The sequence below is a fragment of the Pseudopipra pipra genome, chromosome 5, assembly GCF_036250125.1.
Source record: "Pseudopipra pipra isolate bDixPip1 chromosome 5, bDixPip1.hap1, whole genome shotgun sequence".
Taxonomy (NCBI): domain Eukaryota; kingdom Metazoa; phylum Chordata; class Aves; order Passeriformes; family Pipridae; genus Pseudopipra; species Pseudopipra pipra.
Genome location: NC_087553.1, coordinates 28,449,904 through 28,476,605, shown reverse-complemented (window position 1 = coordinate 28,476,605; position 26,702 = coordinate 28,449,904). Strand labels below are relative to the sequence as shown.

At 34.2% G+C, this 26,702-nt stretch overlaps 1 protein-coding gene across 5 annotated transcripts in view; it reads right to left on the bottom strand.

Moving 5' to 3' along the window:
- Positions 1–26,702, bottom strand: part of ANKS1B (ankyrin repeat and sterile alpha motif domain containing 1B) — a 420,219-nt gene that overhangs the window by 234,237 nt on the left and 159,280 nt on the right. The window lies entirely within an intron of this gene.

Genomic DNA, 26,702 nt, shown 5'->3' with positions numbered 1-26,702 from the left:
TGTGTACTTTGCCTGAGGTCAGTCATGTTTAAATGCAACTTTTCTTACACGAATAACAATTACATTAGTTTTGGTATTACATTTGATTTTCTTGCTTTAATTAGACCTATAGATTTGTCATAGACAATTTCTGGACTAAGTCATAATAATGTCCTTAGTGACACACACAGGAGAACTGATGAAAAAATCAAGGTCAAATTTACAGTAGCTAAAGTACCTTTGAAAAACTATATATTGATTCAATTATAAAGGATAGAATAACCCAAAATACCTTTTAGTTACTCATTTTAGATAGTTTTTCTTTGCTATCACAGTTATGACAGACATATTTTTTTCAATTAAAGCTTCCTCAAATGTTTAGCTGTATCAATAGTGAGTTTTCTTAGCATATTCCACACTCATTCAGCAATCCTTTCAGCTATGTCATGTGGGAAGCTCAGCCATGCTGTTCTTGAGTTGTAATCCAGGTTGTAAAATCAATGTTATTGTTAAACAAAGATAACCTTCAGTCACAAATCCAGAATTTTTTCAAGGTCATCAAAGACACCTTCTCAGTCCTTATGTATTTATTTCTTTGCTGTGTCACAATATGGCCTGTGCTTTGACTCCCAAAGAAGAATTAGTATACTCATGGACCTCAGATCAAAATCTTCAGTCCCAAGTGTTTTTCTTCTCCTTCATTCACTGTAAGTCTCCAGAACCACATGAAAACAAACAAAGAAACAACATCCCAAACCCTAAGAAATAGTACAAAGCTCAAGAAGGAAAAAGCTGGAAGCCAAGCTTCCGGCATAGCTGGAAGTAGATACCAAAATCACAGCTGATCTCTGGACCAGCTCAAGGAGAAATCACCACTTTGGGGCCTTGAAGGAAAATCATCAACAATTTCAAAATTATCTGAAAAATCAAACGCAAAGGAAGCAAAGATCAACCAAACAACAGCCTGAATAGAAGACAGAAGGGGTCAAAGAGAAGGAACAGAATACCAAAGGTATTTTTAATCTGTTCCATGAATCCATGCCTTTCTTGTGAGGAGGTAGCCTATAGGGGACATAAAAAATATTCAAAAAATCCAAAACACACATGTCCATTACTAAATAGACCTATATTTGCCATCACAAATGTTTTAAATTAAAACATAATAATGCACACACTTACAGAATCTACTTTTCCTTCCACTAATTTTACAGGGAGAACTCTAACCTAAAAATGTTAAATTTCATCCCAAATCCTCTTGAGATTACAAAAGCATTCATGGAAATTATACACCAAAGAAACAGATTGGGATGGAGGGAAAAAAGGAAAATAACTTAAGCAGGTAAAGAAGTCATTAGGTTCTATTACTTTAAAGAATATTACAAAATCTTAGGATGACTTTTAGCCATTTCACAATGCCTTTCAGCCCTTTGAGAAAAAGACTATTTGATGAGCTATGAAATTACATACCTTGTCTACTGCATTCTTCAGAAAATGGAAACACTGCTAATATGCAGATCCAATGTTTGTGATAGAGTTCAAGAAAAGTTTGGAAGTGTTATGCCTGAGATCGTTATTGTTCTGCTTCATCTGCAACTTCAAAGCCTGTTAATACAATTAGGCTCCCACATATTTATATAAATGGGTAAACTACAGACTTATTTCTCAATTTCATGTATAAACACTATGATTGATTTGAAAGCATTAGTCATAACTGAGTGCTAGATGTAACTATCGGCCCTTATACACTCCCAACAGCACTAAACCATACTAAGGTAAGGATATCATGCAGAGCCTTTACTGTAGCACTCGCAACAGTATCAAGAGCACTCAGTTGACAGCTGTGATCTTAAGAGACACCAAGAATAATTTTTTATATGTGGTACATCTTCTCTCACATCCCACTCCAATGATACATCTGGCATAAAAGGCACCACTCTCTACAGTGGCCTCCAAGCGGTTGCTTCTCATAATCTTGTCTTCACCTTAAAGCTTTCAATCTTCTTACAAAAAAATCTCTTCCCACAATTTCAGTGAGAATACTGTAGATCTGTCAGTAAGTACATGGCAAATATTTTTGTAATAAATCTGCCATCGTGACAAATTTTCACTCTCCTAATTAAAAAGGAGTCTTCAAGGTAGTAACTGCTTTTGCTTGAGAATGTGGGAATGAACATGTGATACAGACTAGCTGAATAATAATGATTCTACTACAGTCAAAAATATGAAGGCATTCTGTGCTGCATTTTTTTTCACAGTAGAACATTCAAAACCTACTAAACACTAGAATAAAGATTTTACATATTTAGAAAGAAACTTGATTTTTACACAAGCCACTGGAGAGGAATTGATTTTCTTGAAGGAGATCAATTATTTATTAGGATTTTTCAGGCTGTCAAGAATTACATAAATCAAGAGATTAAGATATTGTTCATTTATTTTTGAACTAGACATTTTTTGAAGTATGAAGAAAGAAAATTTGAACATAATTTAAGCTTCTAGTCTTGGTATCAAACTAAGGCTGAGTCATAAAATCACTTTGAAGACAGCTGTAATGATATAAAATTTACTGTGTACCAGCTGTTCACTGAGAGTATTCTGCTAAGAGATTGCCCATTCCGAATATAAATTGTGGTATATCCAATGAAAAATCTGAACTACCTGACGTGGTAGTTTCCCTTCTACTAAGGGGAAATAAAGTTTTACACAACTCCTTCTAGATAAAAAAGAGGATAAACTGACTTGATTCATGAAACATAGATAATGCTTTAATTACCTAGTTTAATGGCAAATTTGCTTCTTGTCTGAAAGATTCTTCAGATGCTGGAAAAAAGTTTTAAAAAGGTTTAATTTGTTAAAAATGCATTTAAGTATTAAGTATTAATACAAGTGTACACTCTGCAGACATAAACACTTCAAAATTGTCATGTTTAATGGCTGCATACTTGCACACCTACAGAAAATCCATAAAAATCTCTTTATTTTAACTTATAACCAATACCTTTTCAACAAGTCCTCTCATCAGTATTTAACGCTGCAGCCAAAACATGACAAGGGGGGAAAAAGGTGATATGAAAGGTCAGGAGAGAGGAATAAAAGCAAAATTCCTTCAAGGGGCATGAGATGTGACCACACTGCATTCACAACAATAACTACAGTGTTCTGTACAGAGCAAGATAGCTTAAAAAAACCTCCTACCTAGTTACAGAAACCTTGCAATATCATGAGAGTGCGCTGAATAGACTGTGAAATTTGCTCCAAAACCAGAGCAAATTAGCCTGTGCTATGCTGCATTTTAACACCAATTCTCAAGCTGGAGGCAGTTAAAGATGGCACAATTCACAAGTTTTGGAGAAATATTCCAAATAATTTAAGTAAAATACTGGAGCTGCCAAGAAAGACTAAAGGAATTAGGGTTTGCCTCCATTTGCCTATTATGCACAGATACCTTTAAAAATACCAACCTTTATGTTTTTAATTGTCCACAAGAACAATGTTACAAATTATTAAAAATGTTACAAATTATTAAAAATTATTATACAAAGTATAAACTGCTGTATTGTGATTCAGGAGTTACTCCTAGCCTTTTCAGTTGTTTACTAGGTGACATTCAAAAATCAGTTTAATATTAGTTTGCCTGAATTTCCTCAGCTGTCATAACACCAATCCTTCTAAAGGGTTTTAAGACCTGCTAATAAAAACAGCACTATAGGAAAGCTAAGTATTATCACCATCTTTTAAGATGTTTATCAGACTTTACCATAAATCCTGAATTTTTCAGAAGTCCTTTAAAAATACTTATCCTGTGGTTTTATACGTCTGTAGTGTTTGTAGGAAACTTTATTAAGATGAAAGGAACTGAATACCTGAGAAAACAAATTTAACTACAGAGTATACAAAGTGTCATTATATATATTGTAAATTGAAAAATTAGAGAATGTTTTATAAAGCCCTGTGGCTATAAAAATGATTTGTTACTTCTAGGCATATATACTTCAAAAGAAAATGTGAAGTTTTTTGGTTATGGTTTAACTCTAACAGAATGAATTTAAAGTATTTAAAAGATCTAAATGATTAAATATTATTTTGCAAGACATGATTTTTCACACAGTATGATACGATGAATTTAAATCAGAAGCAGATGGTACCCAGTATTCTTACAACTGAGAAGACTGATATGTCAGATGAATCTACTGTTTTGTTCTGTTTAAGACAAACAGGGTCTCTAGGGTCTTTGAAAGCCATTTTTTACTGGAAGGGGAGCTAGAAATACAGTTCATTTAAAACGTTTATTTAGTGTGCTTGAAGCAGGCACACATAGAAAAGTACAGAGAAAAACTGCATCAACAGTCTGCAATGCTGTCACTATTGCCAAGTTCAATTAAATATCTTGCCCTTTTATGACCTTTCCCACAGCAACCCATTTAGATTTTAGAGTTATATGCATCATCATTTTTTTTGTAATAAAAAATGCATTCATATTCTTTAACGCTGGCAACTAAATCCTCCTGAAAATCCCCAAATTATCTCTGCAAATATAACTTCATTTCAGAAGATGCGGCTGGCACACTAACAAACTAAGACAGAGATGAGTACTTACCATACAGTTTTTTTTAAAAAAAAAAATTTTATTTAAAAGAGACATTTTCAAGAAACTATCTTATAAGATTACATGTCTAGGTAACTAGGCAGTCATTGAGCTTACTGCCTAGAGCCTGATATGATTTAAGGTCACCTGAATAACCTAAAGAATTAATTCTATAAGAAAAGTCACATCACCTGAGATTTTATACTGTTGAGAGAGCTAACCCTAGAAAATATGAGAGTTGAGAGACTCTCAAGGCATCTCTGAAGATACCATTTAAAACACTATTCTTAATCGGCCCACTGTACAGCTCCAGCTTCCCAAATGGGGTACCAACCCTATGCCCTGCAGCCTTTTTCCTTATTGTTCCATATTATGATCCCAAACCATATCAGCTGCCTCCTCCTCTCCTACGCATTTCATCTTTCCAGAAACTGACTCTTTCCTATGCTTTCTTACACCTCTCATCTAACTTCCTCACCAAGGTAAGTGCACCAAGCAACAATGCTGCATAGCTGTGTAACACCTTTTATCTAACTCTGAATACATCATAATGCAAAATACAAGTTCAGGTCTGAGATACAGTCTTATTTGTCAATTTTTGTCTATTCAATGTCCTCTCTCAGGACGAACAGGTCCTCACACAGGACCTGTACAGATGAATTGTTTCTACTTGCTGAATTGCTGGATTTATCTTCACATGTTCACTGTACAATCAGAAATATCGTTAAATGGCAACATGACTGACTTTTGTAGCATGGTATAAGAAATAATTAATACAAATACGAGTTTAAGAATCAGATATTGTTACACTACTACCACTATGATCATTAGTGTTAAAGATTATCAAACTATCTTACAAGTTGTTTATTTACTGAACAGTGTCTATTTGTCTTTGGATTGAGGAGAATATAAGACATTTATATTAATTCAGAGTGACTGCTTATTTACTTTCAGGTCTTTCTCTTCTGGGTTTTCTAGACTCATTTTTTCTTATTCCAATAGTGGCTAAAACTTCACAGAGAAGATGCTTGTGTTGAACCAAAACACCATTAAAGGCTGCACAAGGAACCCAAGATGGGGTCACTGCATCTAGTCCTTCATAAGAACATTCTGCACTGGTACTGCAGAATATTAGTTCAGAGTTCAGAAACCATCTGTAGACATGCCATGAACTACAGGTCCTCAAAAAGCTCCTCAAAACAATTTAAGACATACAGCATGCAAAAAAAAACCCCAGAGCTTGCACTGTAATAAATTGGCAGGAGAGATCAAGAATACTTCAGACGTCCTTCACTCTTTAATCCCTATGGAATTCTTTATGTGAAAATACCCAGAGGCTCTTTGGATACTCCTAACATTCATGAAGCTGTTCCCAATCAATCCATATGCCAATTTTCAATACAATATTCATTTTCAGAGTGCCACATTTCCCATAGATAGCATGAATGACTACAAAGTAATATTTCTATGATAATTCTGCTTCTGGGAAAACATGAAATGGTGATGAACTGACATTAACTTTGGTACATGAAGCATTGTGCAAAGCCTACTAAAGTCAATGGATATATGATACTGCCTCTGAACACATTTAAGGACTCTATTTCTAAACATGACCATTTGCTCAAGAAGGTTGTAGCAAGGTGGGGATCAGCCTCTTGTCCCAGGCACCTAGCAACAGAACAAGAGGAAGTGGCCTCAAGCTGTTCAGGTTGGACATCAGGAAGAATTTCTTCACTGAAAGGGTGGTTAAGCATCGAACAGGCTTTCCAGGGAGGTGGTGGAGTCACCATCTCTGGAAGCACTCAAGAAATGACTGGATGTGGCACTTAGTCCTATAGTTTATTTGGCATGGTGGTGTTTGGTCAAAGGCTGGACTTGATGAACTTACAGGTCTTTTCCAAACTTCATGATTCTATGATTGTGAAGACACACAAGTCTTTAAAAAGCAAATCGTGTAATGGAACTGTTCAGAAATAGAATGCACACCTGTACATGGTTTAAATGCAGTTTATTATGCTTTAAAATATTGAAAACTAAATAAAGCCATAAATCCAATTCTGTTTGGTATTTACATTTGAGTATAGACTTTTTTTGTAATATGGTCTGCAAGTGATTAGTCCGTGTTTTCCCCTGCACTAAGTGTATTAATCTTTCTTATTAGCAATCAGGAATATAAAACAGACTTGTCCAGTCTGTATGCAGAAGTGGCCAATAATATGATAAAAAAACTAAGAGCAGTAATTTTGCCATCAATTGTATATCCTGGCAATTACTACTTAAGTAGGCTGGACATTTCTTATGTTAATTAATACTATTAAAAATTAAATTGTGGAAAACTATTTTTTTTTTTGTTCAAGAAGCAACAATGTATTTTGAATTTTTTTTTTTCGAGAAAAAGATCAGGTTTATACCTAAATATGCATACAGGTAACTTCATTCATTTGAACTGACCAGTTAATTTCAACTTACAAGTGTGTGAGCAAGGCCACCTGTGTATGAAACTGGTACATGGACTGGTGTATCTGTAAAGACTGTCTTCTCCTGATACTAAAATAGCCACAGATCTGGATTTTCAGTTTAGCTGTAAGTGTTATAGAAGACACATCACTTCCACCACCCCCATAAAGAAGGGAAATTTTATACAAGCAAAAAGCAAAATCATCATGTACTTTAGCAAAGGGGCAGTTTTCAAATAACAAATTACCTCTCTACACAGTTTTTTGGTAGCAGACATGTTGAACAGGGATATGGCTTTTTAATACTCACACTCCATTTGGCTATGTAAGAAAAACTTGTAGAGAGTCCCTGCCACAGTGTTTTAATGTTCTGAGGACTGTAAAATGTAAAAATGTAAAATCTGGGGACTGTTACACTACAGATCATTATGATGATGGAAGATGAGGAAGGAAAAATGGAACCTTCACCCTCAAACCCATCAGTTCTCCCTTTGGGTAGCAGAACCGTACACACAACGAGTGAGCTAAAAGCATCTGAGTTCCTTATCCACATGTACAGGAAAATTATGCTCCAATGAGCTAAAATCTCATTTTATTTTCTTCACCACTAAAAGGACTAAAAAAGGAAGAAAATATTTCCTTTTTCCTTTCCCTGCATATAAGCATCTTCTTCAAATACCTTCTTACCACCTCAGGAAAGGAAATGTTAGTGTAAGAATTTCACCTTTTTCCATTCTATAAACTCAACCCCCCCAAATATTTCTAATATATAATTACTCTGTTTTTCATATTACAGCATCTGACCTGAGAATACTTAATCTAGTTAATACCTTTAAGAAACAGTTAAGAACACATCATGGTTATTTCTGATCTTCCACATAGTTCAACACACTCTACCAAAGACATTTTGCTGTAGATTAAACAGAGGTATCAAAATTTTCAATTTACAGTAGAACAAATCAGACTGATAAATTTTGTTGAAGTACTGGGCCTACCATCCTCTTTCTGTTTAATCCAAGAGAAAGAGCAGTCGAGTGCCTTTTTATCTAACAAAAGCTAAAATGTGAGAACCATCAATGGGACTCTTGAAAATATTTCACCCAGGAACACTGCTTCGCAGAGGTACTTGTCTTTTGGGCAAGACTTGATCTGTATGCAGAGAATGTGAAGATCTAACAAGAGTTTTCAATTGTCTGCACATCTCTATGCCACTTACTCTTAACAAATCACACCACTTGTCAGTGCTTCAGTTTTCTATCTGATAAATTCCCCTATAAGAACAGAGGCTAATGAAGGCTCATGTCCTCAGATGTGCAACCTTAGTTTTCTGACCTCATCTGATGCATCAGCTCCAGCTTCATATTTTTTAGGAGAATCCCTCACAGAAAACAGCACAGATTTTGTGTACTCCAGGGGAGTTTATTCACTTTTCACTTTGTAAAGTGTGATGGACAATGCTTTCCTTCCATGGGTACCAGAGACTGGGAGCTCTGCACAGCACTAACTGCATTCAGGCTAGAAGTGAGGAAGAAAGCATTCCAGTCTTGGTATTTTACTTGTTGCTTAGGCAACCCAGTTCCACTGTGATGAAACAAAACATGGAAAAAGTAATCTCACTGAACAGGAGTCCACTTAATTCAGAATTGGTATCCAGTTTATAAGGTAGCATGATGTTACTTACAATCAGAAAAACTGTCTGGATTTGATGCATATTTTATATCAAGAAAATTGGAAAAGAACCAGTACCAACAACTTATACTACTTCCAAAATGCACTCAATCATTAAGAAAGCTGAATTTTAAATTTGCTGTTCAGAAAAAAAATACTCACTGATATTTAGCAATATCTTCATAACAAGTAAAGCATTAAAATATTTGGAACTAATTTCTGTGATACATATGTAAAGTTTATGGAAGTAATTATCTAATTAATTTCACAGGAAGTTTTATGCCAGTAAGAAATAATAGATAAGCTCTTCTGAGCCGAATTACCCAGCCAATGTACTGAACAGCAAAGCATATCCTGTATAAAATCACTGCCATCTAAACACTAGCACTGTTGTAACAAATCAAGGTAGTTATAGCACAGTCCTGGTACCAGCTTTCGCTTTACCGATGTGGTTCTGGTGATGTCTCACAAAAAAAAATTCCAGTGATCCAATGCACTTTTTAAATATGAATTAGTAATGGAATAAAGAATATTAACTATAGCAGTAATGCTACCTCTCCCCTCAAGTATTTTAAAAGAAGTATTTGCAATAAAGCTAGCTCTAATTTTAGCAATCATTCTATAGAGCTGTATTTTGCAGAGCTTGGTCTTCCTAGATATTCTGAATTTCATTTGAGAAAATGAATATCATTAGACATAGAACAAAATATAGTCAGGGTATGTCAAGATAGAAGGACAATACAAGCAGTTGAAGAGCTGACACAGGTTCATAGCCAAGAGCTCTGTATTTAGCATACTGAATTGCATTAGAAAAATAGCAGATGCATGGTCACTCCTTGTGTTTTAGAAAGGAGGAGGGGGTCCCTCTAAAGACAGAGGATCAGTAATAAAGATGTTAGGGCAACAGTGATTAATTCTCATCAACTTTGTCTTAGAAGTAATTTTCAAAACATCAAACACAGAAGAAAAAGCTAAATCATATCAATGAGGCAAATACTGAAGTAGATACTAAAGCTGCTCACAGATCTTCTTTTCATATCTTAGTTTAAAAGTAAAATTCTAAGAATTGGCATTTAACCCCGTTTCTCAGCTTCGTGCTAAACATATATACTTGATTATTTATGTATGATTTCCACTAATAAAAAATCTCACAATAATATGTCACCTAAAGTAGTGGCTGCATTTCATATTTTATACTTAATGTAGACACGAGCTTATGTCTCTTTAAAGAGAAAACAATTATTAGTCTACTGATGTGTCACAGGTTAGCTTACAGTCAGACATATTCCTCTATTGTTGGATATAAGCCTGTCATGTTCTCTTTATTTGACATAAATGTTCAAGGAGTCAGAATCCATACAACAGCTTTTAAGAGAAACGTAAACTAATACTTTTTATTTTTAAATAGGGTTGATCTGAGAATCACACCTTTGTCTGCGTTATAAACCAAACTGCATTAATCTCTCCATTTTTCAGGTTTTTCTCTAGTATTTTACTGCCAGCTTAAGAAAAATACCAAAACCAGAACAATCTTCTCTGAACAGAACATTCATTTCTAAATATCACAAACTGAAAGGCTTATATTGCTTGCTTTCACAGTGCTGTACTATCTATACACAGAAATGTATGCAATAATTCTCTTTGCAAAGTAGTGATAATTCTCCTTGCACAGAAATAAATTAATAACTAGAAGCACAATCATTCATACAACTTCTTTGATCCAAACATCATGAAACACATTTTAACTACCACTAACAGGCATCTACCTCTGAAGAACACAATGGCAACTATTCAGCAGACTTATGAGGAGCATCACATATTTTTCTGCCACAGAAATTAAACAATATACTTCCCTTGCTTTGCATTTTAGATAGACAAACTACTGTGACCTATATTGGCGAAACTGTGTTTGGTTTCTAAATGAAGCAGGAGGAAGGACAGAATTAGGATCAGTCACAACTGAAGACCTTTTGTTCCTGGTTTGTTTTTCATAAAACGCTGAATTTGTGTGTTGGAAATCCTAGGAAAATATGTCTATGCAGGAGCATGCACAAGTACTTGTTTAACTTCTGACTCTTTCTCTGCATTGATTTTATAGATATTTTAATTAAGAAAATACTTAATTTTGTTTTTTTTCAATATGTCACATTCAATAATGTGCCATTTATTATATTAATTAATCCAGATCATTATGCCAACAATATCAAATTAAATATGTATGTTTCTGTTCTTTAATCAAATCAGTATTACTTGCCTTGACTCAGTTTGCATTAAGCACATATCAAACACTGGATAACAAAATTATATGCAAAATTTGGGACAAAAAAGTCCAGTACTTTAGACAATAAAACAGTTTCAAATGATACAACTATTGCAATCTTATGGAATTTGAAGAAAGGTTTATGTTAGACTGGTATTTTGAACTGACTCAAATATTTCAAACACAATAATTAATCCTTTGAATAAAAATATTTTTTAGAAACTAGCACTGCATCAAGAGAACATAAGAAATCTTGCTTACACTGAAGGAAATGTCTCCGTAACTAAATTAACACTGACAGTTGTTTCATAAGGGCATGGTGTTTTACTGATATTTCCCTGAAGAAAGCTCAGTTTCATGATAATATAGGAAACACAGGTTAAAACTTGAAAGATGAGAATATTATACTGTAAGTTTTTAATGCAAAGATCAAATTTCCACCTGCAATTTTTTTGTTCATTTAATCTTCCCTGTAATAAATTACAGTACAATTGGCAGTGATTAGAGTACATTGCAATGTTCTTTTTAAAGATGGAAAAAGGAGCTTCATGAACACAGCAACATTTTGAGTATCAATTTAAATTCCTTGGAGTGAATTTTTACCATCTGGGAAATGCTTCACACTTAACTTATTTTCAGTAACTCTTTGCAAAATACCAGGGCAGCATAGTTTTCACCAAACCTTTCTTTATCACAATTCTGTAATTCCAATATGCTATCTAATTATATAAAAAAATATGCAGAATCACACTTGAACCATAATTGGGACAACTTTTGCATCTGTTTTGCTTATTCAGGCTTTGAGCTTCAAACAGCTTTAGTAAATACTTAATTGGAAAGGTACATTTCTATTGTTAATCATACTTTTTAAAAGAGTCTTCACATTTACTGTGCATTTCTGGGTCCAGAGAGAGGTTCAAAGTCACCAAAAGATAGTGCCAAAAGAGAATATTCTAAAAACTTTCATTTCCCAAACATCACATACCATTACGCAATGCAAACATCTTCCAAATTTTGTATAAGCATGCTCTAGCCTACTGCACATCTAAGCATTTATCACTACTTTCAGTTTACTCATTCCAGAAATCTGGATGCTCTGAAGAGAATGTCACAATAATTTCTACATGTTTAATATGCTTATTCTCAACTGTACTTTAGATTTTATATCACCACCAAATTCACTACTGCTTTACATATACAAAAGCTCCAGTGATGGATCCTTAAAAGAAAATGTGTCCTCCCAATCCCAAAATGGGAAGGGATGGTGGGACTTGTACTAGATCTGGGAGGGCTGTAAACAGAACAGTGGCAAAATCAATAGCTTCAGAGATCCACCTTAGCCACTAATGAAAGATGCTAGAACTGTCTCTAGCATGATTCACAGATCCTATCCTTAGTGGTAATATGCCCTGCATTTACTTTATATGAAATCTCCTTGTAATTCATACTAACATAGGTAGATACGATTGACCCTAAATGCCTCAGCAACAGAAATGATGATACAGTGCTTCATTGTGATGACATCATAATATTTAAGAGTTATGCATAAAATTGGTAATAAAATGTTCTGAAAACCAGATAGTAGTAATGTGACTATAGCTGCGATGGTCTGAACTAGATATCTCTTTCAGATACAGCATAATTCTATGATTTTCTATTTATATATGGTTCTGAATCTACACAGGGCCAGACTGTGTACTTCTTCAGATCTTCTGCATATGTGTGAAAGCCTGCCACAAGACCTTACACCAGCTAGCAAGACAGCTGTTCAAGAAGAGCAGACAGAAACTCTCCCTGAACTCTTCTCATGGTAAGGACTGAAGAGATAAACCAATCCTCTTTTCTTTTGGCATGTTATACATACATCTCTGAGAAAACTAGTCAGAGAGGTAACAGGCTGAAAATATGTTGCATTAACTTGCACACTTTAGAAGTAGTAAAAAATACTGGAAATTGAACAATTTTTTTCTAAAACCTCCATGCTTTTCTAATAACCATTTATCCAGCAGGATTCAAGTAAACCTTTTCACTGGCATATCATGCAATGAACAACAGACACTCCTATTTCTCTTATTTCCCAGAGCAGATTGTGCCCAACAGAGATAGACATCTTTGATGCACCTCCATCAGAAAAGCTTGCTGACTCTGTGCCACAATTTAGCCCATAAGGTTTTCTGAATGTTAAATGCTAAACTTAAAATTGGGAGATACGTATTATTCTATTTTTAAAAACTGTATTTTTCCTGAGCAGAGATTGACTTCACATCTGAGGAAGTCACAGAGAATGAGTTATTTCATCTATGGGCAGAAATAATTTTGCTTCTGGCATATACTTCAAAGCAATTTTTAGAATCTGAAACAGAAATAAGTTATGTACTGTGCTAAAATGCCCCAAATTGATTGCTAGCCTTAGCAAAACAGGAAGCATGCAGATTTAAATGCTTTTTAGAGCACAGAATAATCCCAAGTCTTGTCAGTTAAGTGTGCCAGTCCAATTCAAATCTGTTTTAAATCACTGCTCTGTCCTATCCTGCACATGTTCTACTTTAGAATTAGAGATTTAGTTCAGAATGATATCTCACTGGTTTTGAACTAATGTATTTGCCTCTAGTGTTTTTAGAAAGAAAAAGCTCTTCCACATTAGCAATTTTTAATGTGTTGGAGTCAGAATCTAACTGAGATCTGCTAAACTGAGTATGAGTATTTCCACTAATACCAATAAGCTTTGGATCAGGCCCACAGAGAATTTTAACTGGTAATCAGCATTTTAAACACTTTTTTTTTACTGAAAAGCATATATTGTCAGTATCAAATACTCAATGACATCTTCTAAAGATAGTTATAACTATAGATATCTTACAAAATATTTTATTTTGCAAAATACATTTGCACAATTTGGTCTACTCAGTGACTTCAAAGAATACTATATAATATGTAACTACACCATGTAATTAAAATTCCTTTATAAAAAGTCTAATTTATTTTTCAGATTATGAATCAACGACTAGTAGCATGCAGAACAATTTGCTATACACATTAAAAAAATGGGTACTTGAAGAAAGGATTTTAAAGCATAGATGAGTATTCTAACAATCAAGCTGCTGAGTATTTGTTTTCACTTTCTCTTCTCTCTCCTGCTTTTGACCTACCTAGCTCATTTTTCTTGTTCCCTTTCTCATAGTTTTGACAGGTGACAGTACTTCTAAGAATACAAAATACTTCTAAATTTCTAATCAGATTAAGTATAATTATATTATTGACTTTACTTAAGAGAACCACTGGACCTACTGCCATATCTTTAGTTTATTTCAGTCTTACCTCTCAAGTTTCCAGGGGATGAGGGGTATAAGGAATGCTAAGAATTACATTTCTATTACATTAAGAATTGTTTGCTCAGAAACTTTTTCTTTTTTTTTATCATTAGAGTCATTATCCTTGGGTTCTCAGATTTAGGACTAAGATGACTAGTAGCTGTGAAATACAGTTTATGTCTTCTTATTATTTTGTGTATTTTTTCCTAATATTATTTTAATGACAGTATTTAGTAATCAATTTTTTAAGCTTAATTTGCTTACAGATAGGATGCTAATTGTACAAGATCTGTTGTCTGTGGTGCTGAGCCAGAACTTAATTATGCACAGAGTGATGGGTGGGTTTTTCTTTGTTTCACACTACTGTAGCTCAATACCAGTATATGAATATGGTGTTTGGAAGCATGATTGGTCTCACTGGTTGTGATGTAAAAGATCAGAAAAGAAGGAGAGTGCATATCCAGTAGCAAAGCTTGGTTTCCAAGTACTGAGAAGAGTGCATATAGCTCCCATAAAAAGAAATCAAGCTCTCATAAGGAAAATACAACATGACATCTAATTATAATGAAAGTTAAAAAATTATTCCAGATGTAATAATCTCTGATCATTTAAATCCCAAAAGGTGAAGGAAGGCAATAACTATATGACACTTTGTGAAGTAATTGTGCTGATTATTTATGTAGCTGATATAAGTATTTAAGGCAACTCAATATCTTCCTTGGAGTAATAAGAGGCAGAGGAATCTAGACCAAACTATATGACATTGTTAAACCCAAAGAGTATAATTTAAAAATTTAAAAACCTAAAGTATTCATTAGGAGTGCATATTTCATTGGGATTCCAGGTAAGCACCATCACAAGATATTCTTGTTTCGATGTTATTGTGTGTACTTCATTTTGTGATACTGGTTTGCTTCCACTGACAGAGAAAAAATATTTCCCCATGGCTACTGTTGCTATAGGTGATGCTTCAACTGCTGCATTACTGTGGAAGAATGTTCATGAGAGAAAGAATATCTCAGTTCAGAATTTTCTGAAATCCTAAAATAATCCTAAGTGTGATTATTTCTGGAAATAATCATTAAATCCAATTAGGACACTTGATTGGAATTTGAAAAAGGTCTGTTCCAAAATTTTCTATTAAATTAAAAGAGGCACTTAGCACCTTGGTGCTGCTCACCTTAGCTTTAATTAAGATTATTGATATTTCCATTTCCTCATGTAACTACATGATAAAAAGCAACACATCACTTGAACATCAATGTTCTTATCAAGAGTTTACTCTTTGCATTCCTACACGGATGTTAATGAACAGTATTCCATCTCTATTTCACTGTGAAACACATAAATTCAGTATTTGCTGTAGAGTAAAAGCATGAAAATACAGTAGATGGGGTGAGGGCCAGCTAGGTGTTAAACCACAAAAACTTAGCTGCCTGCCTAAATTATCGGTAACTCTGTGATACGCTGTCCAAGGAGAACTCACCCTGATATGTAGGCAGATACAGGCTGTCAGTTCCACTGGCTTGGAATTACATCAAAGGGGTTTTTTGCCCATAGGCATTATTAGAGTATGGTAAGCTCTGAAGGGGCGTGCATCACTCAGAGAAAGGGAAAGAAAAGATGGACAGACCATATATCATTTTACCATGTGAAAAGAAATTGCGATTAATATTTATTGTTCTGTGGTCATGATATAAAACTAACTCCTATGGAATATAGTCCATACAGTTGCTCAGAGAAATAATGTCTATTTTTAGATTTGTGCAAAATGCCTAGTAATACAGGGAAAAACCATCTTCCCTGTTCCCTGAACCTGTATTTTCAGCAGTGTTTTTCTTTTTTATTTTTTATTAAATTTCTTTCTTTTTAAGTGACACCTTTCTCTTGCCTATAAGGATGGCATAGAATACTTTCCAGAGGAGGAGGGAGGGGAAGGCAATTATGAGTATCATCTCAATTTTTCTGAGGGTTATGAGCTAGCCAGCAAGAAGGTAGAGGTTATTCTAATTGCTTGAATAGACAGCAAGCGACTCAAATAATTGAATATTTATGGTTTTAACATTTAATTCCTGGAATTGTTCTCAGAAAGAAAAGCATAACAATAGGCTTGGTTATACAAGACCTGTGTCTCATAGTCAGGCTTTCTGATATTTGACACAGTAAAAGGGACAATTAGAGCTTTTTCAACAGCTGAAACATTCAGAATCTCTCATTCTCATTTGTTTCATTCTTCTGATTTTTTCGTGGTTAACAGGAGCTCATTTGTACTGAAGGCTTACAGGTGCATCCACATCAGTGTTTTAGTTTGGCTGGGAAATCTCCCCACAGTTCCTATTTAGTTTTGTTTGGTTTTGTTCACATCCTAGAGCTATCCTGGAGCACATGAAGTGTCTTCCTTCTATCTAAAATTAAATGTGAAGGTGGGCTTACATGTGAGCACTATACCTTTGTTGACTTTTTCTTGTAGAAAATACACGATTTGTTCTTCCACCATTTTTAAGGTGCCACCAAACATCTGCAGCAAGTATTTTAAGACCTCGCAAGTATATGACATACAGGATTCATTCAAAGGATACCTAGTTTTTACTTTTGCCTTAGTAACAGCAATATTAAACTGCCTCTTAGAGGCCTGCTGTGTAGGCAAATGTTGATTTTTCATAATTTAAACCCATTTAACAAAAACAGAAGTCCCCAACGGCAACCACAGTGGCCTACTATGGGAAACACAAAAACTAGTAACAAGAAAGTAAATTAACTTTTAATAATTTGTTATTGAATTCTTTCTATTAAAATATTGAATTATTATTCAATTATAGTATTGGTTTATACTATTCTATGGAATCCAGCTAACATTAAAACTAAATAAATCTACATCTACCTTTCTCCTGATTAAAATTCATGTAAGCTAAGCAAAACATTAACATCACAGTTCTCAAGCATGAAAATATATATATATATATATATATGATATCTTGATAGTTTGATAAATCAAAAGCTGCTTGGGAAGCATTATATTTGAAGAAGAACTGAATTTTATATTTTAAAAAGCGGGCATCTGGACCCCAGAGAATCCAACTAAGATGTATTTGAACTTAACAAGATTTTTAATTAAAGTTGTACTAAAAATGCAAAACTATTTTTTGCATGCATTTGGGTTTTCACATATAGCTTGATGTTTTGCATGAAGATTCTTTTTTCTTGACAAGCAAGCATTTTGCAAACAATTGCACAAGGACATACCTCTCTACAGTCACTTAAAGCCTGACTGATGTAAGAAGCATGGATTCTATTATTAAAGCCACAAGCTACCTGACACACTAAGAAAGAGACTGCAAATAGCATCACAAGTTATTGATCATCAGAAGTGTGACACAAACTCCTTGGTTGGACTATGTGGAAGTCTATGTTTGATCTTTTTGATGACAGGAGACGTGTGTTGCCTCTATTGTTGGCAAAATGGATTTCAGGGAGGAAGAATTAAAGAGAATCTTGCCATTCTATGAGATATGTCTGGAGGCACCAATTCTTAAATATTTTCTTTAAAAAAAAAAAAATCCACAGGAGATAAGTAATATTATTCCTCGCAAGCTGTACAAGATCAACCCAGAGTTCTTTCTTAACAGGCTACTTCAGCATGACTCAAATATAAGAAAGAACATACATAATGCCACTACAGAGTAAGTCTTCAATACTTTCATTCCTGTATACAAGCACAGCCACTAATGAGATATACAAAACATCAACAAAAGTGAGAATTAGACTTTCCTTTTAAATGATCTAACAAAGGGCTTCTCTTGATACAAGAAAAATATGCATAAGTGGAAAAAAAAAAGCCATGATCCAAAAGGACAGCCATGATCCAAAAGAAAATTAATTTATGTCTCAGGAATTAAGGAACTTAGTTCTATGAACAATGCTGCTGAAATGCAAAAAATTGGCATTAGCTGGTGTCACAATCTGCTGGGTGTGAGTCACACAAATGAAAGCTCTAGAACACAAACATAAAGCTCTAAACATAAGCAATGGACCCACTTTTCAGCCTTCTGAATTTTGAAATGTCTGGAAACAAAAGCTGCAACCTTCTCATGGTGGTTAGATATTTAGTTAAGTGTGGAACTACTCATAAAAATTCTTTCTGGGAACAAAAATTATATATGGGTTCAACGGAGAATGGACAAATTCATAGAACATAAATCTAGTAAGGTTATGTAACACACAGAAAACACCCAGGAGGTACTCGGGCTTAGGAGGACCTTGGGCTGCAAATAGTTGAAGGCTGTAATGACATTCTGAAGAAGTGTCACCATGCATTTGTTGTGCAATTACACATTTCCCAAAAGCATTCATAACTGGTCAAATATGGTACAGGATAGATAAAACTTTACTCTTACTCAGGCCAAACTTCTTATTTTTTTGTCCTTCTCTTTTTGCTAAACTCATGAGAATTTATTCATTTGGGTATCTGACATTTCTGACATATTTTCAGAGTGCAGCTTTTTATCTTCCCCAGACATGGCCATCTGCCTCTATCTTCTTCAATTGAGTAAGTCCAAACTCTCAGTGAATCCTTTGCATAACTCTAAGAGGGTAATCAAGCTCTCACTATCTAAAAATTAGAAATGGAAAAAAACCCTTTCAATTAATTCAACTTTACAGATAGAGCTACGTTACAGTTAGAAATACAAATTGAAAAGTTATATCCAGAACTTGTATGATCAAGTGCCAAATAAGGTATTTTATAAAATTCTTATCTAATTACAAATCATCAAACTAGCTGCTGTAGAAGCTATTCAACAATATAGCAAAACCCAGACATAAATACTTCATTTTGGTTTAAAGTAAGATCTACTCAGTCATTCTGAAATCATTCATGAAATTGTCTCAGATTTATTGACCGATTCCTGCTGCAAAAAAAGGGATTTCAAGGTCAGAATTAAATTCTAGAACTCACAGCACCATCTCCATTTTAGAAAAAAATGATAGTGGCTATTCCAGAATGAGGCAGGTAGATATTCAATTTTCTCCTTTCACTCAATGGCATCAAATTTTCATTTTCCAAAAGAATACTACCATCAGCAATGTACTCTGATATGTGTCACGTTTATGTTGTTCAACTAGAGCTGTTTATAAAATACCTAGTTAATTAGCTAATGAGTAAGACCGACTCTACCCTAGTTGTTGGATATTTACCAAAGGTAAAGGCGGCTTGTTTTCCCACCCACATAGACCATTTTTTATACAGTGTGGAACAACATAAAGGGAGACATTTATTACATCAAATGTTAGTAGCATTACAATTGGACAGCAAGGAACATAAAAAAAGAAAAAGATCTAGTGAGTTGTGTGCAAGAAAGAGAAACAAAACTTGTCTTTTATTTCAGAATGGTCTTAGAAGAAATGAAAACTGGCTGGTATGCAATACAGCTTTTTGTTTTTCTTAAAACTGAACATGACTAAGTATACTTAGAGGACTAAAAGTTCTTAAAAAAAACCAGGAATGTTTTTGCCATTTCCTTCAGTTCTAATCATCTCACACAGGGCTCAGAAATATAGCTGGTGAGTAGAAAGCTTTCTGAAAGGTACAAATATTCTCATAGAGAGAAGAAGCAGAAAAGCAATATGAATAAGAGGACATGACACAAGAGAAATAGACTGAATTGTAAGATAGAATACTCTAAATAATGTTACAATCAGTTTAAATGCATTCATAGAGTGAAAAGAAAATTTTATCACAAACAATACTGTGAGGAACTGAAGACTGAAATATGCTAGCGCTCTTTGCTCATTGCCTTTATCTTGCAAGGGCAATTCTTCTGACTGATGAAGTTTTCATGAGCATCCCCCACAGCTTGGTCAATCTTATTTACAAAATATCCAATGGAAAGATAAGGGAACAATAAGGCATGGTGACAGTCCAAAGAGTGAAACAATCTGTCTCTGAAAATGGTCCTACTACAAGTTCATGAGTTATTTTGATTTCAGCTCAGTAAAAAACCCAAATGAAACCAGCAAAGTAAAGAGCTGACTAACATGACAATCAGATAAATATGAATATTGTCTATAGTTACTGTGCTTCTAGAAATGGCTAAGAATTGTAAATGAAACATTATGGAAAATATTTTTCTCTTTGACCTTACATGTCAGGATAATTATTACAACTGGAAAAATCTACATTGGATACATATAACTAAAATTTGTAATTATATTGCTTCTAACAACTGTATTAATTACCTGCTCCTCAAAAGAAGATCCTTAAAAAGTCTTTATTGAATTAATATTGTAATATCTATTGGTTCTACAGGAAGGCATTTTATGATGTGATGAAGCTCTGTTATTTATCTGTGCTGGCATCTCACAAGGAAGAGGATGAATGCAGCTAAGTGAAGTGTAAAAGATTTTAATAGTGCAAATAGACATGTACACAAACATGCATACATTACATTATGCTTACTTCAGAGGTAAAAAAAGATTCTGAGAAATAGCTAACACCTGAACCTGACAGCAGTGTAACATATAGTGTTCCTTCGCCAGTTTTAGGACAGTCTCTAAAATTTTCATCTCCAGCATCATCATGGCATTGCTGTATTTCCTACCTTCCCGCTTGCCAGACTGAGGCCTAAAAATACAGGTTTCCAAAATTAGTAAATGTATCTTAAATATTACAAGGGATTTTTTTCCCCACTGTATTGTCAACAGTTGCTAACTGGTTTTATTCATAGCAAGCAAATAATGTGGGGGAAAAGGGCAAATCCTGTGAAGAATAGCCATTTGAAGAAAAGATAGGCATGCACATGGCTCAACACATGCCTATCCACATGTGGCCAGATAGTTCAGAATTTGATTTGAAAAGAGAGAAGCTGTTCATGTCATTTCTTGTTTGATTAACACATCCAGTGCTATATCTGACAGCAGGGCTTCGAGACCCATCTGCAGTTTTACCCCTTCAATATGCTTGCGAAAAATAGTTTTATTTTCATATTAGTTTATTATTGTCTTAGCAGTCGGAATATCCACATAGTTAGTGACACGTGAGACAGTATGTTTGGAGAGCAGGTTCACAGAAGCAGCTAAGTGGGTTTAGCCCAAGTAATTCATTTAAGCCTGAGAAAAGACTGACTGATAACACTACAGAGGCATTACTGAAGGCTAGGTGACACTGTCATGAACTTTAAGTTGGAATAATATAGCTGCCTCCAAGAAGATTATTTTTAAGTTCAGGTAGCATGATATTTAGGGGTATACTGTACCTAATGTTTCATGTATGTGCTAGCACAGACCAGTTTATTGCAAAAACACATATTGTTTTTGAATGGAATGACAGCAATCAGTTTCATCCACAGCTTTCCAGGCATTGCCTCACATGATCCTTCTGCCATCAGATTTTTGGACATGTTGATATACTTGTAACACTGAAATATAATTACAATGAGCTTCATGAAGTATGTTGCTTTGAAACTGGACTGCGTAAAAGACAATAACAGTTAACAAAGAGCAGTTTGTAATATTAATCAACCCTACATTTCTCTGTTCATGTGGAACAGATCACATCTTGCCTTGGATAACTGTGCAAAGGCTGGAATTAGATGCAGCAAAAAGAAGGGCAACATAAGGAGACCTGAACATGCTACATCTGCTGGACAAGTTAATTAGAACAAAAAATAAATTGTATGAGACAGTAGCGAGTGAGTATGATCCCCAGGAGCAGTTCCTGGAATTGCTCTACTACATCTTACTATTTGCACTCAGTTGAACTGAGCTATAAATTGACGGGAAAAAAAAGACAATCTTCACAGATGGAAAGGTTCAAATTAACATGCTTTGAAGGATGCCTTGGCAGAATTTGTTGTATTGTAATCAAGAAGATGAAAAAAATTAAAAACCAGAGAAGAGAGGGCTTGAATTTGACCTTCTCAGGCATCTCATCTGGAGAAGAGTTCTCAATCAATGACACATTGGTACAGACTGGTAATACTAGTTTTTTTGAGATGTTCCCTCACTGGAAGTGCAAGTGGCTGTATAAAGGAGATGAGAACGCTTTATTTAAAGCATTTGTTGATTATTCTTATTTCATTACAAGACAATATTTTCCCCTGCAACCATGCATTCTTTCACTAATTAGAAAGTTATTGTTAACAGACAAAGACAGTGTACCATGAACTTACATACAGCACATCTAAAAAAATGCTCTGGCAATAGGAGTTATTTTCTCTTTCTTTCTATTCCTTTCATTTTGTATTTCAATTCTAGTAATTCCAAAACTTTTCATAGTTGAAGAAACAAGGCTTGAAAAGTCTACATAAACATCACAGGTTTAATCTTTTTGTATCAACTCAATAAATGAGGTATTTGAATGAGAAAGTAATGCTGACAAATATGTGACCTACTTCAAATAGCCACTTTCCTATTGTCACATAAAGGAACATTCCTGCAGCAGAATGTATCTAGGATTGCAACACAGCCAGGAATTCTAGACCAGACCTCCAAAACAAGTTTCTAAATCTAATATGCTGAATTTCCTAATTCTCTCAAAAAAGAAAAACAAAACTGCAAGCTTTAAGAGTAGGACTGCTTTTGCTTCAGAAATATGGCTTGTGAGACAGAACAATTTCATCTGATACTTACTGTAAAGAAAGATCTGAAGACACTTCTAGAAGAAATCTAAGGTGTGAATCAAATATTACTTTTTCATTGTAGAAGAGAAAAAATTATAGCCCATATACTAAAGATTCAATTCTTGAATTGTACATTTTGGGTTGTTTTAAGGAAAAATGTACCCTTCTTAGATGAATGAAATGTTTCTCACGGCCAGAAAACAAGGCACGTAAAAAGAGTAAGAGCTACTTTAAGGTCCTACAGTGGAGACAGCCTTTCTAACTAAGAGATAAACCCAGTACCACTGAAAGATGAGGAAAAAACTGTATGCTCTTTGACAATGAATGGTATACAGAACTTTTTGACAATTTAAAAGACTTTCATGGACTGAAAATAAAGATTGTAATGAGATCACCTTCAGACATTTGCTGACATTTTTACTGCATACATACATCTGAGTACAGACCTATTTTGTGATCTGAAACAGAACAAGAACGTCTGAAGAGCTGTCTTTTTAATTTCACGGCCCAATTATAGTCGGGACAAGAAGTTATATGGGTTAGAGAAAGATAATTATTCTGACTGGTCAAGCAAAAATGAGAAAGAAAATCATCCAGAGTTACAGTTTCAGCTGCAGGTGTTGATTGTGCCAAGTTGATATTACCAAGGCAGCTACAATTTGGTCACCTTCAATCTTTAAGATTTATAGTTTAAAGAGATCTTGAGGGATGCATATAACAAGGCACGGAGCTATGTTAGAGAGGTATCTCCCTGAAAGCCCAGGCTGCCCTCTTCTGGAGTTTATTATCTTGCACATCTAGTGGTCTTGGTTCATGGTCAAGTTACATGAGGAATATCTCACAAACGAAACAATCACCTGACTATAAGGTATTTAATTTTGTTATCTAACAGAACACCTACTAAACATGTATTCAAATGATCAAGAAAATTACATCTTGGCAGGACAGAGTTACATACATAATGACTTCCCTGTGCAATGGACTAGTCTCACTTTCAGTATAGTAACTTTCTATATTAGTATATGTAATAGCTGACATTATTGATATGCACTCCACCTTGAGGTGAAATGGAATGCTATAAAAGCATAACCATTCATTCTGAATTCAAGAATGCTTCTATGAAGTCAATGTTCTTGCTGCAGATAAAGCTGTGAAAACAGGTCACGTCAAAGCTGTATTCACATAGTCTGCCTTACACATACTGGAGTGAAAACAGAGTTTTCATCAACTTGTTGCGGGTTCTTCCACCAGTTAAAGTTCAAAATAAATAACACAACCTTTATCCTTACATCAGGCAACCTGATATTAAGGTATCTCCTGCCATCCATGCATGCAACATATGTAGTTTTGTTTACTCTACAAGGCCATCTGATGCCAAAGCTAAAGCACATACTTATCACTATATGACGCCTGTTCTTCAGCTAATTAATTAGAAAATGTTGTCGTGTGCTGTCATTCAGATAATATAGTGCTGTGGTAGAGTTCAGTGATCTTCTACTCGATAGAAATATACTTCTCAAAAATCGGGATCCCTGTTTCAAATCAGGGGATTTAGGGAATTAGCAAACATCAAGAGTAAAACTGCAATCACCAAACATAAAAAGGAATTTTCTCTAAGTTATCAGCAGTTACAAGAGCTTGATTGATTCTTTTGGTAGCAGACTATTGAGGTAGAGGTAAAATGATAAAGATTTTAGAAACAGAATAATTATTTTGTTGTATTCATCTCTCATTTTTATCTGAAGGATAATGAATCATTGCAAGTTTTCTGAAGAAAACATAAAAAGCACTGAAATTGAGTAGGGAAATACTAATGCCTTATTTAGATGTCAGTTCTTGATTTAGAAATCCTGTAAAAAGTATTGTGATTGTTTCAAGGAAGGGAACAGAAAACCACTAGCTGCAGTTACTATGAAAATAAGTTCCTTCTGTATATCGTTTCTTTCTGGTCAGGCCCTTGACATCAATACGCATGATAAAATAATTCACCGCTTTTTGCTGATGATGTTTTTTTTAAGAAAATAAAATGCGAGACACAGGAATATAATAAAGAAGGAAACACTCAAATGTGCACAAATCCTCAATTATTATTAAAAGAAACAGTCTTTTAAGGTGCAGATGTTCCACAAATTTTCAGAACAAATTGGTAATTCAGAAGATTATAATCAAGAAATATGATGAACTGTAATTGTTGTCAGTGTAGATCTGGAAAGGGAACAAGGAATCTTTCAGAGAAACAACAGCTGGCTAAAGCAGGAAAAAGCTGCAGCAAAACACAGAACCCTACTTTTACTTCTCCTTGCTGACCATTATTATTCAAAGTTCAGCTTTTAACAACCTAGATAAGAGACAAGCATCAGTGAATTTTCCATTAGACACAATTTTGATCTGTTCTTTCCAGATTTTGTTATTCTCTTTTCACATTAGTACTTCTTGTCTCTTGTAGAATTACAGTGCATCATCTATCATAAAGTAGTCGAAAAGAATTAAATTAGTAAAATAAAGTGGTTTTTTTTCATCCAGGCTAAAATTGTGTCTAAGCTGTTATCCTATATTACTAAAATAATTCTAAGATACCAGCTGAGAATGGAGGGTGGAATTTAAATTTGTTATAATTATTTCATTTACTGATTGTAAATTAATGATTTACTGATGGTAAAACATACTCTTGAAAAACTTGTAGAAGATGATCTGAACTTCAGTCATTTTGCTTTGTTATTTTTTCTTAGCTTTCTCAGCAGAGATAAGAGAAAATTCAGCTTTCACTCAATCCATAAAGCAAATCATCCACAAATTAGAAACATTTAGTTCTAATAAACATGAGATTATAGTTCCAATTTCACACAGTTAAATGCAAAAATTAGAAGTTACTGAGTGTAGTCCGTTGTAAATTTAACCAAAGAAGATAAAAGTAAAGCGAATCCAGATACTATTAAGAACTTAACAAGAACTGTGCAACAGCAGAAATCTGGGGAAGTTAAAATCTAATGCCAATGTTCTTTCTGTTTTCTTATTTTTGCTTTTAAACATCAAGAAGTATTTAGCATCATTTGACTACCCAGAAAAAACCTGTGATCGCTGAAGAGAATTTACAGTAGACAAAACCCAATAAAAATAAAAAACACACAAAGCCCTAAAGAATCAAATTACCCCAGATAAATAAAAGATACCATTCAAATTAATTATTTCCAGTTAAGTTTGAAAAGATTTGCTATATCCATGAATAAAAACATATTCTTCTAGTTTCAAAGATAATGGCACATTATCTTTGATTATAATATATTATAGTCCACAAAACCAATATGAATAATTCCTGATCATTTAAACTCTTTCTTTATCAAAGCAGATAGAATTTCTCATTCTTATTTCACAACAGTTCTCTAACGATATAGTTTTCCTTTGATCTAGCTATGAAATTAATTATTTTTTAAATCATTGAAAAGCAACAATTTTGAGAAGTTTCAAACCCTACCAACAAGCAATGTAGAGGATTCATCTAATTTCAGGATCAATGCTACAGAAGCCAATTGATATGTTTGCATTGAATTTCAACACTTGCATTATTTTTTATTTTGCAGTAACCTACTTCTATTTATATCTTAAATACCGTATCTCTTTAAAATTCTATCTGCAGATCCCATAAACTAGCTATTAAAGATATTTGTTTCAATATATCAGCTTTCCCAAATACCATACTCTTCTGCTACAAGTTTAGCCTAAATTATCGACTTGCATGTGAAATTTGAAGGGACAAAGCTAAATGCTTGGGTTACCAACAATTTCCCACTCCTGAAGTTTTGATCTGTGAAAAAGAAAATACTTACATCT